Source organism: Rhineura floridana, chromosome 5 (genome assembly GCF_030035675.1).
Source record: "Rhineura floridana isolate rRhiFlo1 chromosome 5, rRhiFlo1.hap2, whole genome shotgun sequence".
NCBI lineage: Eukaryota > Metazoa > Chordata > Lepidosauria > Squamata > Rhineuridae > Rhineura > Rhineura floridana.
In genome coordinates, this window is record NC_084484.1 from 58,654,954 (window position 1) to 58,669,129 (window position 14,176).

Below are 14,176 nucleotides of genomic sequence, written 5' to 3' on the forward strand. Positions count from 1 at the left end.
TCTTCAGGGGCAGCCCTACATAGAGCGCATTACAGTAATCCAATCTTGAAGTTACCAGAGCGTGAACAACGGAGGCGAGGTCGTCCCTGTCCAGATAGGGGCGTAGTTGGGCTACCAGACGAAGATGGTAAAACGCATTCCGTGCCACCGAGGCCACTTGGGCCTCGAGAGACAGGGAAGAGTCGAGAAGAACCCCCAAACTACGTACCTGTTCCTTCAGGGGGAGTGTAACCCCATCCAGAACAGGGTTAACATCCACCATCTGAGCAGGGAAGGCATTCACCAACAATGTCTCGGTCTTGTCTGGATTGAGTCTCAGTTTATTAGCTCTCATCCAGTCCATTATCGCGGTCAGTTTTATATTATATTTAAGTTTTAAATATAATAAAAGTGTACATGCAGGTTTTTAATTGCAAAAATGGCATACCTTTTATCTTTCAAATTATTTTTGAACAGAAATTTTAAAAAGTGTACATGCTACAGCTTGTGATACCATTTCAATGTGTTATATTTTTCTAATTAAGGAGTCAAACAAGTTTAAATTTTACTGGGCTGTTGAAGAGGGCAGTTTATTTGTCTTATTCATAACCTGTTTTGAAAACTTTCCTGATATGAAGCTTTAGCTCCTATATTCACTTTTCTGGAAGTAAAGTTGCACATTTATCCAAGCCTGTTGTCAGAACTCAAGCGTCAATGGTAGCCTTCTCATTTCTTTTATCCTTGGCACTTCTGTTAATTGTTGAAAATAAGTTCCAGTGAAACAGCAAGAGGAAAAAGCTTCAGGGCACATTTTCAAACAGCATATTCTGGAATGTTTGAGTGAAATTAGACAACAAATCTTAGCTCTCAGTGACTTAATGCAGGGTAAAGGCCTGCTACTTAGGTAAATACACATACTGGTACACTCCAAGCTCAGAACGCTGAGTTACTCTGTGTATTTCCATAACAAAGTATTAATGGGCCCAGTAAGCTAAATTGAATTGTGAGTTGTGCCTGAAAGCTAAAAAGGCTAAATACTGTGTGTGATTTACAAAAGAGATCAAAAGCAAACTTTAGGCGTTAGAGAAAGAAAAGCAGAACAAAAGATAGGAAACCATGGCTGAATAATCAACATTTAAGACAAACATCCCAAGGCTGGAGAAAGACAAATATGCCATTTGGAGTCTTTGAATGATGGCACTTTTGGAAGGGGAGGATCTGCATGGCGTCCCGACTGATCTTGAACACTCAGCAGTGGATCAAGCAGCCACTGCATCCTGGAAGCACAAGCATGCCAAAGTTCTCTTCTTATTTCTGCTTTATCAGAGGAGGCACTAAATGTTTGCACGGGCTATAAAAGTGCTAAGGAAATATGGGGAAAGCTTGAGAAAGTGTATCAGAGAAAATCTAAAAATCATGTGATGTTTCTCTATAAGTCGCTATACACGCTGAGAATCTAACACACAGAGTCTCAGTCAACATCTGGAGAGATTTACAAGTCTCCTCCAAGAATTAGAAAGTTTTGGAAAGTCTTTAGATGGGTTTTGCAGAAGGTTATACTACTGGCCTCTCTAAATGAACGTTATTGTATCACAGTTTGCATACTACAACAGACAGATCAGAATTTGGATCAGATTATGGCATATCTTAAAGATCAGGACTATAAAGAAAGTCAAGAACAAACTGTCTGAAAAAGCAAATTCAGGCAGCTCAAAACAAGAAATAAACCCATTTAAAATCCAATTACCATAAAACAAGTATAAAACAGTTGCAAAACAGCTTAAAGTGGCATGATTCTGAATTTTGGATTACGTGAGTGAAGTTCCTTGTGACTGAATTGCAGTCCTGTGTATGCTTCCCTGTTTGAGTAAGCCCCATTGAATACATTGGGACTTGCTTCTGAGTAGACATGCATAGGATTGCACTCTAAATTTCTTTACAGGTTGTGTAAATTATAAACATCTTTGACATTCATGCTTATGTAAATATTTCTTCATACTGTGGCTCAATATGTATGTGATCTCACACTATGGTTGTACATTATTATTCCCTTCTTCCTTGGAGTGGTCATGATCCCCCCCTGCTGTTTTCACCCTGAGGGGCAGATTAGGCTGAGAGATGGCACATAGCCCATGGTCACCCAGTAAACTTTGTTGTTTGTTTCCATTTTATAATTTAATTAAAATGATTTATATGCAGGTAAAGTTTATGAATTATTATTGTTATTATTATTAATATTATTATTATTATCTTTATTTATACCCCACAATTTTTCCAAAACTGGAAGTAATGCAGATCCACATAATACATTTAAAGTACATCCAACTCTCATTTAAAGTGCATGACTTCCCCCGAAGAATCCTGAGAAGTGTAGTTTCCTCCTCATGTTGTTATACGCATGTGTATAATGAATGAGAGATGAAAACAAGGTGCTGTTCATTGCAGCAATGTGAAAGACAGCATGAAATGCCTGTATATCGCCTGAAAAAGCCACAGTTCCTTAACACAACAGATACTGCAATGTGAAAGGAATTTTAGAAATCAGGAGACGAGCTACCATTTTAATCTGTTGAACTAACGCAGTAACCCCATGTCTGAATGCAGCCTAGGTGAGGCCAGCATTGTTGCAAGGAGCTATCCAGATCTTGGTAAGGACAAAAGCCCAGTTCAGAAACATACATGATAGTGACAATTTTCATGTCATGTAAGAAATGTTATTCTAGCCTGAAGAACGTGTAGTTTATTAATCTGAACACAGCCCACTAACTATGTATTGTGGTCTACCTAGTTATTGCTTCATGTTGTAGTCCCAAGTAGGTAGTAAAACCGGAAGCTTTATCAAACCTTTGGTGGGTCACCACATATGGCTTGTGAGTTATATTTGGTCAGTGGGCTACAAGTGGTGCAGGCCTGTTGTAGAGCCAAGGGTGGTCTGTAGCTAATGAATGGGTGGATTTCTCCTGCTTGCTCCAGAAAACAGAGAAGTGGTACAAAAATTGCATAAGGAGGGAAGCTATATGAGACCTGCCTTTTTGATGCATGACTCCAGTCTGCCCTTAGCTGTAGAGCAGAGATGGGGAACCTGTGCTCTTTCAGGTCTTGCTAGATTCCCAACTTCCATCAGCTCTATCCAGCATGGCCAATATGAGTACTGATATCTGAAGGGCTACAAGTCTCCCCTCCTGCTCTGGCTTTCAACTGAGAGAGTCTGTGGTTGCCAATGCAGACACACACCATCCCCACATCTCTTAGCAACTTCCTGAACCTCTCATGTTGAGAATAGTTGGCTTGATATAAATATGCATTCAATATGTAAATATTCATTACCATCCTTTTTCCTCCTTTCCATTCTGGAAAGTTAAAAGATAAATTAAACATGGGGCATTGCTACTTTTGAGAGGACTAAATGTCTGCTCCAGGTAAGAGTGTGCTGAAAGGAAGCAGAAAAGTGCAATAAATAAAATAAATAAAAATGATCAGTACTAGTACAGCTTCTCCTGGTCCATGTGCTCATGTCCATTCCTGAGAATTGACAGATACATCTATATCAGGTGCTAGACAGAAACATCAGGGACGTCACTACCGGGTGCAGAGGGTGCGGCCCGCACCCGGGTGTCACCATGAGGAGGGGTAATTTTTATTTTTGCTCCATCTCTGTCTTTCCTTGTCTCCTCAGAGTGAAACTTTTCTCTTTCAAATTTTAACTTTTCTACTTGTAATTCAGCATCCAATGCTCGTTGCTTCTCCCTCTCCTCAAACCCCCTTCTCATTCTCTCAGTTTCCAACTCCCTCTGCTTGTCTTTTTCCTCAGCCTCCATCCTTAACTTCTCTCTCAAATACTCTATATAAGCGGGATTGCTTAAATATCCTTCTGGGGTCTCTTCCCTGACAGGTTGTTTTTGCGAGGGGCGAGGGAGGTGCGCCGACATTCCCAGGCCATCTCCGGCTGGGTGCCCCTCTGGTGCGCACCCTCCCAGGGGCATGGATGGGGTGGCTGGCCTCAAGTGCGTGCGCACTCAAGCCCAGCCACCTCGTCCATGCCCCTGGGAGGGCATGCACCGGAGGTCTGCACCCCCCTGCACTCCCGCTAGTGACGCCGCTGAGAGACATGCACATTTACGGGTTTCAGCAGTGTTAGGGGGAAAAGTGGAAGGTAGCCAAACTAACACATTTTTTTTTGCAAAAGGATCTGGTGTGTGATGGGTAGAATATGGGAAATTACCAACCTGTCATCCTAACGTCTGTCACAAGTAAATAGATGAAAAGCATGATTAAAACTCAAATTTGGACTGCATTCAGACAGCGGTTTATTCCATTTTCCTGATGTTTCCTTACCTGATAATTTCTGCATTTTACATGATCTTTCAAATGATGTAAAAGCCACTTCTGGAAATCTAGTAGAATATAGTGGAAGTTTAGCACTCATTTTCGTTCAAGAAAAAAAAATCTGTTTTCAACCCCAATAACCCAGAAAATCACAAGAGTAAAGTGACAAAATTTGGGGCAGTTTACTGGAATACAGTTCTTTCCTGCTGTTTTCATTGGGAATAGAAGTACTGCAGTGTGAAAGGAATGTTAGAAATTGGGACAGAAGTGCTCCTATTATAATCAGTAAAACTAACACAATAAACTACAAGTCTGAATGCAGCCCAACTGAACACATCAAAGAACAAACCTTGCTGTGGACAAATCAACACGGCTTTTGCCAACTGAAGTCCAGCTTCATCAGCCATTCATTAATTAATTGTCCAAAGGCCTACAAACTGGCTCACAACTTAAAATCATTTACAAATACATAACATAAATCTGAAAAAAACTAAAGCCAGCATCGCAAACAGCAGAGTTAAAATAAAAATTAAAAAATCATACACATTAAGATATGCATATATCATTAAGATATGCATATAGAATCTCAGTAGGGAGTGTAAACATTTTTTTAGAGAGTCAATCAGCATGTAGATAAGGGAGAAATTTATATATGCTTACTTTCATAGATGATTACTCAAGGTATAGTGCAATGTACCTACTGAGAGAGGAAAGTCAAGTACTTCAAAAATTGAAGGACTATATCAGAACTGAGTTCAACAAATTTGGCAGAAAGCCACAAATTATAAGATCTGACAATGCAGGAGAATTTGTGTCCAGGGCTATACAAGACTTTCTACATCAGGAAGGCATAGAGCACCAGACTACTATTGTTTATACTCCAGAACAAAATGGGGTTTGTGAATTGCATGAACTGGACTCTTGGACAGATGATTCATTCCTTGTTGGAAGATGCATAGTTACCACAGAAGTACTGGGGGGAAGCAGCAGATACTGCAACCTATCTGCAGAACTGACTTCCAGGTGCTGCAACCAACAGGACACCTTTTGAGCTACTGCATGGCCACACACCAAGTCTCACCTTTGTGTATTTGGGTGCAAGGCCATAGTGCACATCCCCCCCAAAAAGAGGTCAGAATTTGACAACACTGGCAAGGAAGGAATATTCATAGGATATTCTTCATCGCAGAGGGATACCAAGTCATAGATCCCAAAACTGGTGAAGTTGAAGGATACAGAGCTGTCCACTTTGATGAATGAAAATGTGCACACCAACCAGAAGGGGCGCCACACTAAATAGATGGCAGTGAAATGGAAGAAGAAACTGAGGTATTCTTCCACAACAGAAGGGATCACAATAATACACCAGCAGAGGAAGGTGAGGAGTTTGAGCTAGAAGAGGCATTAGAGCCAGAAGGGGCAGCCAAAGCATCAGCACCCAGATGCTCTGAACACACCAACAAAGGTGTACCACCAGAAAGGCTTGCTTACCTTGTGAAAGATGAACTTCCAGAGCCAGAGACCTGGAAAGAGATTGAATCATTACCCAAAACTGAAGCTGAGAGGTGGAGCCAGCCAGCCAAGGAAGAGCTGGAAGCTCTATACAAGAATAAAACTTGGACACTGACCAAACTTCCTCATGGAAGCTGGAGGCTGCAAGTGGATATTCAAGAAAAAGCCAGATGCTGAAGGAAACATTGAGAGATACAAGGCAAGACTGGTAACCAAAGGATACTCTCAAAAGTATGGACAAGACTATGATCAAACATTTGCTCCTGTAGTCAAACACGTGGCAATCAGAACTCTTCTGAGTGTTGCTGCTAACAAGAAAATTCAGGTGGAGCACATGGATATAAAAACAGCATTCTTGCATGGAGAAATAAAAGAGGAAATCTACATGCAACAATCACCAGGATTTGAAGTTCCAGGAAAAGAAACCCTAGTGTGTAAACTTCAAAAATCCATCTATGGACTTAAACAGGCTGCCAGAGCCTGGAATGAGAAACTGAGGAAAATGCTCTTAAGCTTGTCCCACGCTCCCTACTGCATGGGATAGAAACCGAAGTATGCCAAGAAGATCTGTGGACTCGCCAGGTATACTGTCTACCAGAAGGACGGATTAGAGATGTGACTGAAGGGTTGCCATCACTCATCAAGCCCACCGACAGGTATCCCTTTCTCCTCATCCATGTGGGAACAAATGATACTGCCAAAAGGAGCTATGAAGAAATCACATCAGACTTTGAAGCTCTAGGAAGGAAACTCAAGGACTTTGGGGCCCAGATAGTTTTTTCATCCATTCTTCCAGTACTTAGAAGAGGAGCTCTAGTTGAGCTCTAGTCTGCACAGGCAAGGCAGAATTAGCTTGCTGCACAGGACACAGAGGTCTACAGCCAACACAGTTCCAGTAAGGCGGCAAACAGGAATGAAGAACTCCGACACAGTCCAGCTTCTTGCCAGTAACAGAAATCTTTATCAACGTGCAGTTTAACAAATACATTCACCAACATTACTCCTACTTTCCCCCCACACAGCCTGGCTCTCTTAGCTTCTAATTTCTAGCCAGCCCCTTAGATCAGTTGCAGCTGTGTGTCCTTGACTTAATTGTGCTTCAGTTAACCCATTCCCAACATGGGGAATGACTCAGCTTAACATGAGCTAACAGCCCCCACCTCATTCCACATTGTTGGGAGTTACTGTTGCTCCTTTTCATATTACAGTGTACATACATTTATACATATTATTTACAGCAATCTTTCACATATACATAAGACATACAGTGTACATACCTACATACATACGTTAACGTCTGTTTATTACATGTCTAGGTCAGCATTTCTAAACAATGTTATGTAACTTATCTCGCCAATCTCTACCCCCATCCAGCATTGCATACCATTCTTGAAAATCCTGCTTGGTCCAGTCATCTTCCCCATTCTGACACTTTGCTGATGTTTGGTGTTCCTGTTTTACTTTTACAGTCATCACTTTAAATCTCTCTGGAGGTTGTCCCAGATTAGCTCTTTTTGATCTCCTTGGTATGGGTGTAGGTTCTACTATTGGTACTTCTGGACTCTCTGTCTGTGCAATGTTTTGTTCTATCTCTAGTATGGGTGTAGGTTCTACTATTGGTACTTCTGGACTCTCTGTCTGTGCAATGTTTTGTTCTATCTCTAGTATGGGTGTAGGTTCTACTATTGGTACTTCTGGACTCTCTGTCTGTGCAATGTTTTGTTCTATCTCTTTAATATTCTGACATTCCTCTGTTCTTTCCTCTGCCTCTTGTTTAACTTCAGTTTCTGCAGTTTCTACAATTCCCCCTCCCCTCTCTTCCTGGGGATCAGGTTTAACGTTTCTTTCCTGTTGCTCATCTTGTGTGCTACCTATGTTTATTTCTACATGTTGTGTATTGTCTTCCCAGTCTTGCTCCTGTGTTTTAACACTTCTACACACATGTAAACGGTTTTCTTTCACTAACCAGACTCTGTGATATGCACCCTCAAAGCCGAGATAGTAACCCTTTAACGCTCTCGGACCTTGTTTGCCTTTACGTTGAGGTTTGGGAATATGTGCCCAACATATTGCTCCAAATTTCCTTACATGATTTAGATAAGGCTTTCTGTTAAACATCTTCTCATAAGGTGTACAATCCACAGTACTTTTATATACCCTGTTCAACAGAAAATTAGCATAAATTGCACATTCACCCCAGAAATCCCGGGTAAGTTTAGAGTCTGCTAACATTGCTCTCACAGTGTCCTGTAAAAATCTATGATATCTCTCTGCACCACCGTCCTGATATGGCGCAAAAGGAGCTGTTAATTCGTGTTTTATTCCTTTTCTGTACAGATAATTTTGCAGAGTTGAGGAGAGAAATTCCCCTCCTCTATCCGACCTGAGTGTAGCTATCCTGGTTTTGAATCTCGCCTCTACCCATTCTACAAAATGCTGTAACTTCCCAGCAGCTTGTGCTTTGTTATTCAATAGGTAAACAAAAGCGTATCTTGAAAAGTCTTCGACCAACACAAAATAAAATTTTGCATTTCCTTTTGACTGTTTAAAGGGACCGGCCAGATCCATGTGGATTAACTGATTAACTCCATACGCCTTCGGTCCTTGCGCATTCCGCTCCGGGTTTTCTTTGTTGCTCTGTTTACTTTTCTCTTGTCGGCATTCTGCTTCTTGAAGTAGTTTGTTTGTGATGTACGTCATGCTGAGGTCTGCATCCGGAAGACTTTCTAACGCACTTATCACTCCTTCCCAGGAATCATTTAGAGTAGACAGCATAATATATGCCATCTGTTCCTGTGTATGCTGCATGTCCATTTCTTGCAGGTCAGCAAACAAACGTTGTAAGTTCTGTAAATGCCTCTGCATGGACTCTCCCTCTTTGTAACGGGTCTGGTACAGTCTTTTAGCAAGTAAAACTTTAGAGCCTGCAGTTTTTCTCACATGTACAGCACGTAAAACATTCCAAACTTCCTTTGCTGTGTTTAAGCCACTGACATGTATTAACTGTTCATTCTCCAGAGCTAGGATAAGCAGAGCTTTAGCTTTCTCTGCTGCTCTTATCCACTCTGCCGGTGGGGCTGCTGGGGGGTCTTCTGCAACAGTGTGCCAGACGCCCACCTTCACCAGCAGCATTTCAGTCTTTACCTTCCAGTAGGAGTAGTTGGTGCTTCCCAGCCTCTCCAAGGGATAAGACGCGCTTCCAAACACTGCCATTCTTCTCACCCTTCTCGGCTGTCCAGTTCTGTTGCACGTTCTAATTCTCTGCCTGTTGCACAACCTCACAGGATCATTGTGCCAGCAGCAATGACTGGGCCCATAACCCTTTGTCAAGCTCTAGTCTGCACAGGCAAGGCAGAATTAGCTTGCTGCACAGGACACAGAGGTCTACAGCCAACACAGTTCCAGTAAGGCAGCAAACAGAAATGAAGAACTCCGACACAGTCCAGCTTCTTGCCAGTAACAGAAATCTTTATCAACATGCAGTTTAACAAATACATTCACCAACATTACTCCTACTGTCCCCCCCCCCCAGCCTGGCTCTCTTAGCTTCTAATTTATAGCCAGCCCCTTAGATCAGTTGCAGCTGTGTGTCCTTGACTTAATTGTGCTTCAGTTAACCCATTCCCAACATGGGGAATGACTCAGCTTAACATGAGCTAACAGTAGAAAGGCAAAGAAAAATACTTCATATGAATGAACAGCTACGAAGGTGGAGCCGACATTAGAGATTTGGATTCTGGGACCATGGGCTATGCTTCCTGGTAGATGGACAGCTGGCAAGTGATGGGCTGTATCTCACAAGGACTGGGAAGAATGTGTTTGGCCACATCATGGAGAAGTTCATCAGGAGGGCTTTAAACTGAATCCTAAGGGGGAGGGAGGCGTAAAGTTGGTGGTAATGACAGATGAAGGCTTGTGCACACTTCAATTATCCCAATATCTGTTGGGAGACAAATTCTGCCCAACACGGTCCCTCCAAGAAATTTCTGACTTGTTTTGGAGATAACTTTTTCCTACAGAAAGTGGAGGAAGCAACCAGCGAATTAGCTATCGTGGACTTAATTCTAACCAGTAGAGATGATTTGGTGGATGAAGTGGCAGTTACAGGAACTCTGGGGGAGAGTGACCACACCATACTTGAATTCTTGATTTTAACAGAAGCATCAGCTGAGATTAGCCATACGCACACCCTGGACCTCAGGAAAGCTGTTTTTAATAAACTCAGAACAATTGTAAGTACGGTTCCATGGCAAGCAACCCTAATGAGAAAAGGAGTCCAAGATGGGTAGGAGTTTCTAAAAAAAGAAATTCTAAAAGCACAATGGCAAGCAATTCCAATAAGGAAAAAAAGGGGGGGAAACAGCAGAAGAAGCCAATGTGGCTTCACAAAAAATGTAGAGGTCACCCGAAAACAAAAAAGGACACATATAGGAAGTGGAAAGAAGGCCAGGCCACAAAGGAAGAGTACAGGCAGGTATCAGAATTGCAGGGATGGCGTCAGAAAGGCTAAAGCCGAGAATGAGCTGAGGTTAGCGAGACATGCTAAAAGCAACAAAAAAGCTTTCTTCAGGTACTTCCATAGTAAAAGACAGAAAAAGGAAATGGTGGCACAGCTACTCAATGAGGATGGCAAAATGATAACAGATGACAAAGAAAAGGCAGACGTGCTGAATTCCTACTTTAGCTCAGTCTTCTCCCAAAAAAGGGTCTATGACCATCTCAGGAAACCTAAAGTAGAAGGGGCAGGATTGGAGCTGGAGATTGATCGACAAATGGTCAAGGAATACCTAATCACTGGAGATTGATCGGCAAATGGTCAAGGAATACCTAATCACTTTGAACGAGTTCAAATTGGCAGGGTCCGATAAACTGCATCCTAGAGTATTGAAGGAACTGGCTGAAGAACTCTCAGAACCGCTGTCTATTATATTTGCGAAATCATGGAGGACTGGTGAAGTCCTGGATGACTGGAGGAGAGCTAATGCGACGGGGCACTATGTTTGCCTCTGTTCCTATTTCTCCTGACCGGCTGAAGACGTCATGCCCGGGGAAACCCATACCTGTCTCAGTCCCAAAGCAGGGCAGCGGTGGATGTATGTAATTTATTCTGAGTTTCTTTCTTGGACATTTTTTTTCTTAATAATGTTATTTGTTATTTAGTTTAATTTTTGTAAATTGTATTGCTTTCATTGAAGTATTTTTATACTTGTGTTTATTTTTCTTTGTAAGCCACCTTGAGGGCCTTTGGTGGCGCGTAAATAAATAAATAATAATAATAATTAATATTATTAATATTAATATTAATAATATTATTATTACTATTACTATTACTATTAACAACAACAACAACAACAACAACAATAATAATAAAGCAGTCAATCTGGAAGCACCATGAAAACAATATAGTGATTACTAGGAGCCAACAGGGATTTGAAGAACAAATCCTGCCAAACTAATCTTTTCTCATTTTTTGATCGGGTAACCTCCCTTTTAGACTGTGGAAATGCTGTGGACATAATATATCTCGACTTCAGCAAAGCTTTTGATGAAGTGCCCCATGATATTTTGATTAGCAAGCTAGCTAAATGTGGGCTGGATGGAACAACTATCAGGTGGATCCACAGTTGGCTCCAGAATCGTACTTAAAGAGTGCTTATCAATGGTTCCTTCTCAAACTGGGCAGAAGTAACAAGTGGGGTACCACAGGGCTCAGTCCTGGGCCCTGCGCTCTTCAACATTTTTATTAACGACTTGGATGAGGAGGTACAGAGCATGCTTATCAAATTTGCAGATGATACAAAATTGGGGGGCACAGCAAATACCGTGGAAGACAGAAACAAAATTCAAAGGGACCTTGATAACTGGAGCATTGGGCTGAAAACAACAGAATGAAATTCAACAGGGATAAAGGCAAAGTTCTACACTTAGGAAAAAGAAACCGAATGCACAGTTATAAGATGGGGGATACTTGGCTCAGCAATACGACATGTGAGAAGGATCTTGGAATTGTCGTTGATCACAAGCTGAACATGAGCCAACAGTGCGATGTGGCTGCAAAAAAGGCAAATGCTATATTAGGCTGCATTAACAGAAGTATACTTTCCAAATCATTGATGTATTAGTTCCCTTCTATTCAGCACTGGTTAGGCCTCATCTTGAGTACTGCATCCAGTTCTGGTCTCCGCATTTCAAGAAGGATGCAGACAAACTGGTTCAGAGGAGGGCAACAAAGATGATCAGGGGACTGGAAACAAAGCCCTCTGAGGAGAGACTGAAAGAACTGGGTATGTTTAGCCTGGAGAAGAGAAGACTGAGGGGAGATATGATATCACTCTTCAGGTACATGAAAGGTTGTCACATAGGAGGGCCGGGATATCTTCTTGATCATCCCAGAGTGCAGGACACAGAATAATGGGCTCAAGTTGCAGGAAGCCAGATTTCAACTGGACATCAGGAAAAACTTCCTAACTGTTAGAGTCATACGACAATGAACCAATTACCTAGAGAGGGAATGGTCTCTCTGACACTGGAGGCATTCAAGAGGCAGCTGGACAGCCATCTGTCAGGAATACTTTGATTTGGATTCCTGCATTGAGCAGGGGGTTGGACTTGATGGCTTTATAGGCCCCTTCCAACTCTACTAGTCTATGATTCTATAAGGCAGAGCAGAACCGCAGAGCCGCAGAGCCATGCCTGTACAGCAGATTCAAGAACAGATGGACTTACTTATTGATTTACATGGGTGATCTACTGATGGCTTATCAAGACCCACTGGACAAGCAACAACTAGTGAATCTTCTCAACAAGGAGGCTGAAGTGAAGTACTTAGGTGATGTCACTCACTACCTCGGAATACAAATTGAAATAGAAGATGATAGATCCTTCTTGCTGAATCAAAGACAAAAGATCGAAGACCTTCTCGAGAGTCTAGGTCTGAAGGATGCACATCCAGCATTTACTCCAATGGAAGTAGGATACCTGAAACTGGTCCACAACAACCATGGAGAAACCATAAGAACTACAGACAAGCCATCGGGAAACTTCTATATATCAGCACTGTTACCAGGCCAGATGCGGCAGTAAACGTGGGATACTTGTGCAGGCAAACCATCTCGCCAACCAAGAAAGACTGGGAAGCAATCAAGAGAGATACCTGAAGGGCACTACAACCATGAAACTGAAGTTAGTGGCTACCTGAGATCCCAAACTAGTGGGATATGCAGTTGCTGATTGGGCTGAAAAAATCCACCAGTGGAAGCATCTCCTACTATGAGATTCAATTATCAGCTGGGCAAGTAAGAAACAAGAAACTGTAGCACTCTCTTCCACAGAAGCGGAGTATATGTCTGCTTCTGAAGCTAGTGGACAGTTGACATGGCTACCTGAACTGTTCAAAGAATTAGGCATCTCTATACCTGGGCCTGTCATGAGGCATGAAGATAACCAAGGATGCATCAGAGTTGTGGAGTCAGAAGGGGTGAGTTCACGAACCATGCACATAGACATAACACACCATTTCATTAGAGATACCTATCACAGGGAACTACTCAAAATGGAGTATTGTCCAATGGAAGACATGACTGTAGACACTCTGATAAAGGCATTGGGCAAAGTCAGATACTGCATGCTGCGAAACAAGATGAACCTTGTGGGCTGAACCAAACACTCATTGAGAAGGGGTGTTGGAAGTGGGGCAAGAGCAACTCCTGTTCTTTTGTTTGCATTCCAAGGGGAAGATAGAGTTGGGGTTCTTCAGCTGGCTAGGCTCGCCTGCCTTTACCTGTGCTGTTCTCTACCTAACTTCCTTCCATTGTAAATTGATATGCTCAGGGATGCTTATCTGCCCCTCCTTCTTTTGTCTCCTTTGACTGTCTGAGGAGAGAGGAGACAACCTTGTCTTTGCTCTCTCTCCTGAGCCATGAGGGCAATACCCAAGTCTGGGCATTGTGCCCCAGACTTAATTAGTTAGAACTAGATATGCCTTTCCTATCTACTAAAAGTAGCTTTTCTTATTTTACACACACATGTGTGTGTGTGTTAAAACCTTCTGACTTTTGTGTGGCTGGAATGCTGCCTACTGCACAAAGGTAAGATTCTCACTCCATCTGCTTTGACCTCTGAGCTACATTCGCACCATACATTTAAAGCTCTATTATATCACTTTAAGAGTCATGGCTTCCCCCCAGAGCATCCTGGGAACTGTAGCTTGTAAAAGGTGCTGAGAGTTGTAAAGGGACCCCTGTTCCCTCATGGAGCTACAGTTCTCAGAATTGCCTGGGGAAAGGGATTGATTGTTAAACCACTCTGGGAAATGTCGCTCTGTGAAGGGAATAGGGCCATTCTCTCAGCATCCTTAACA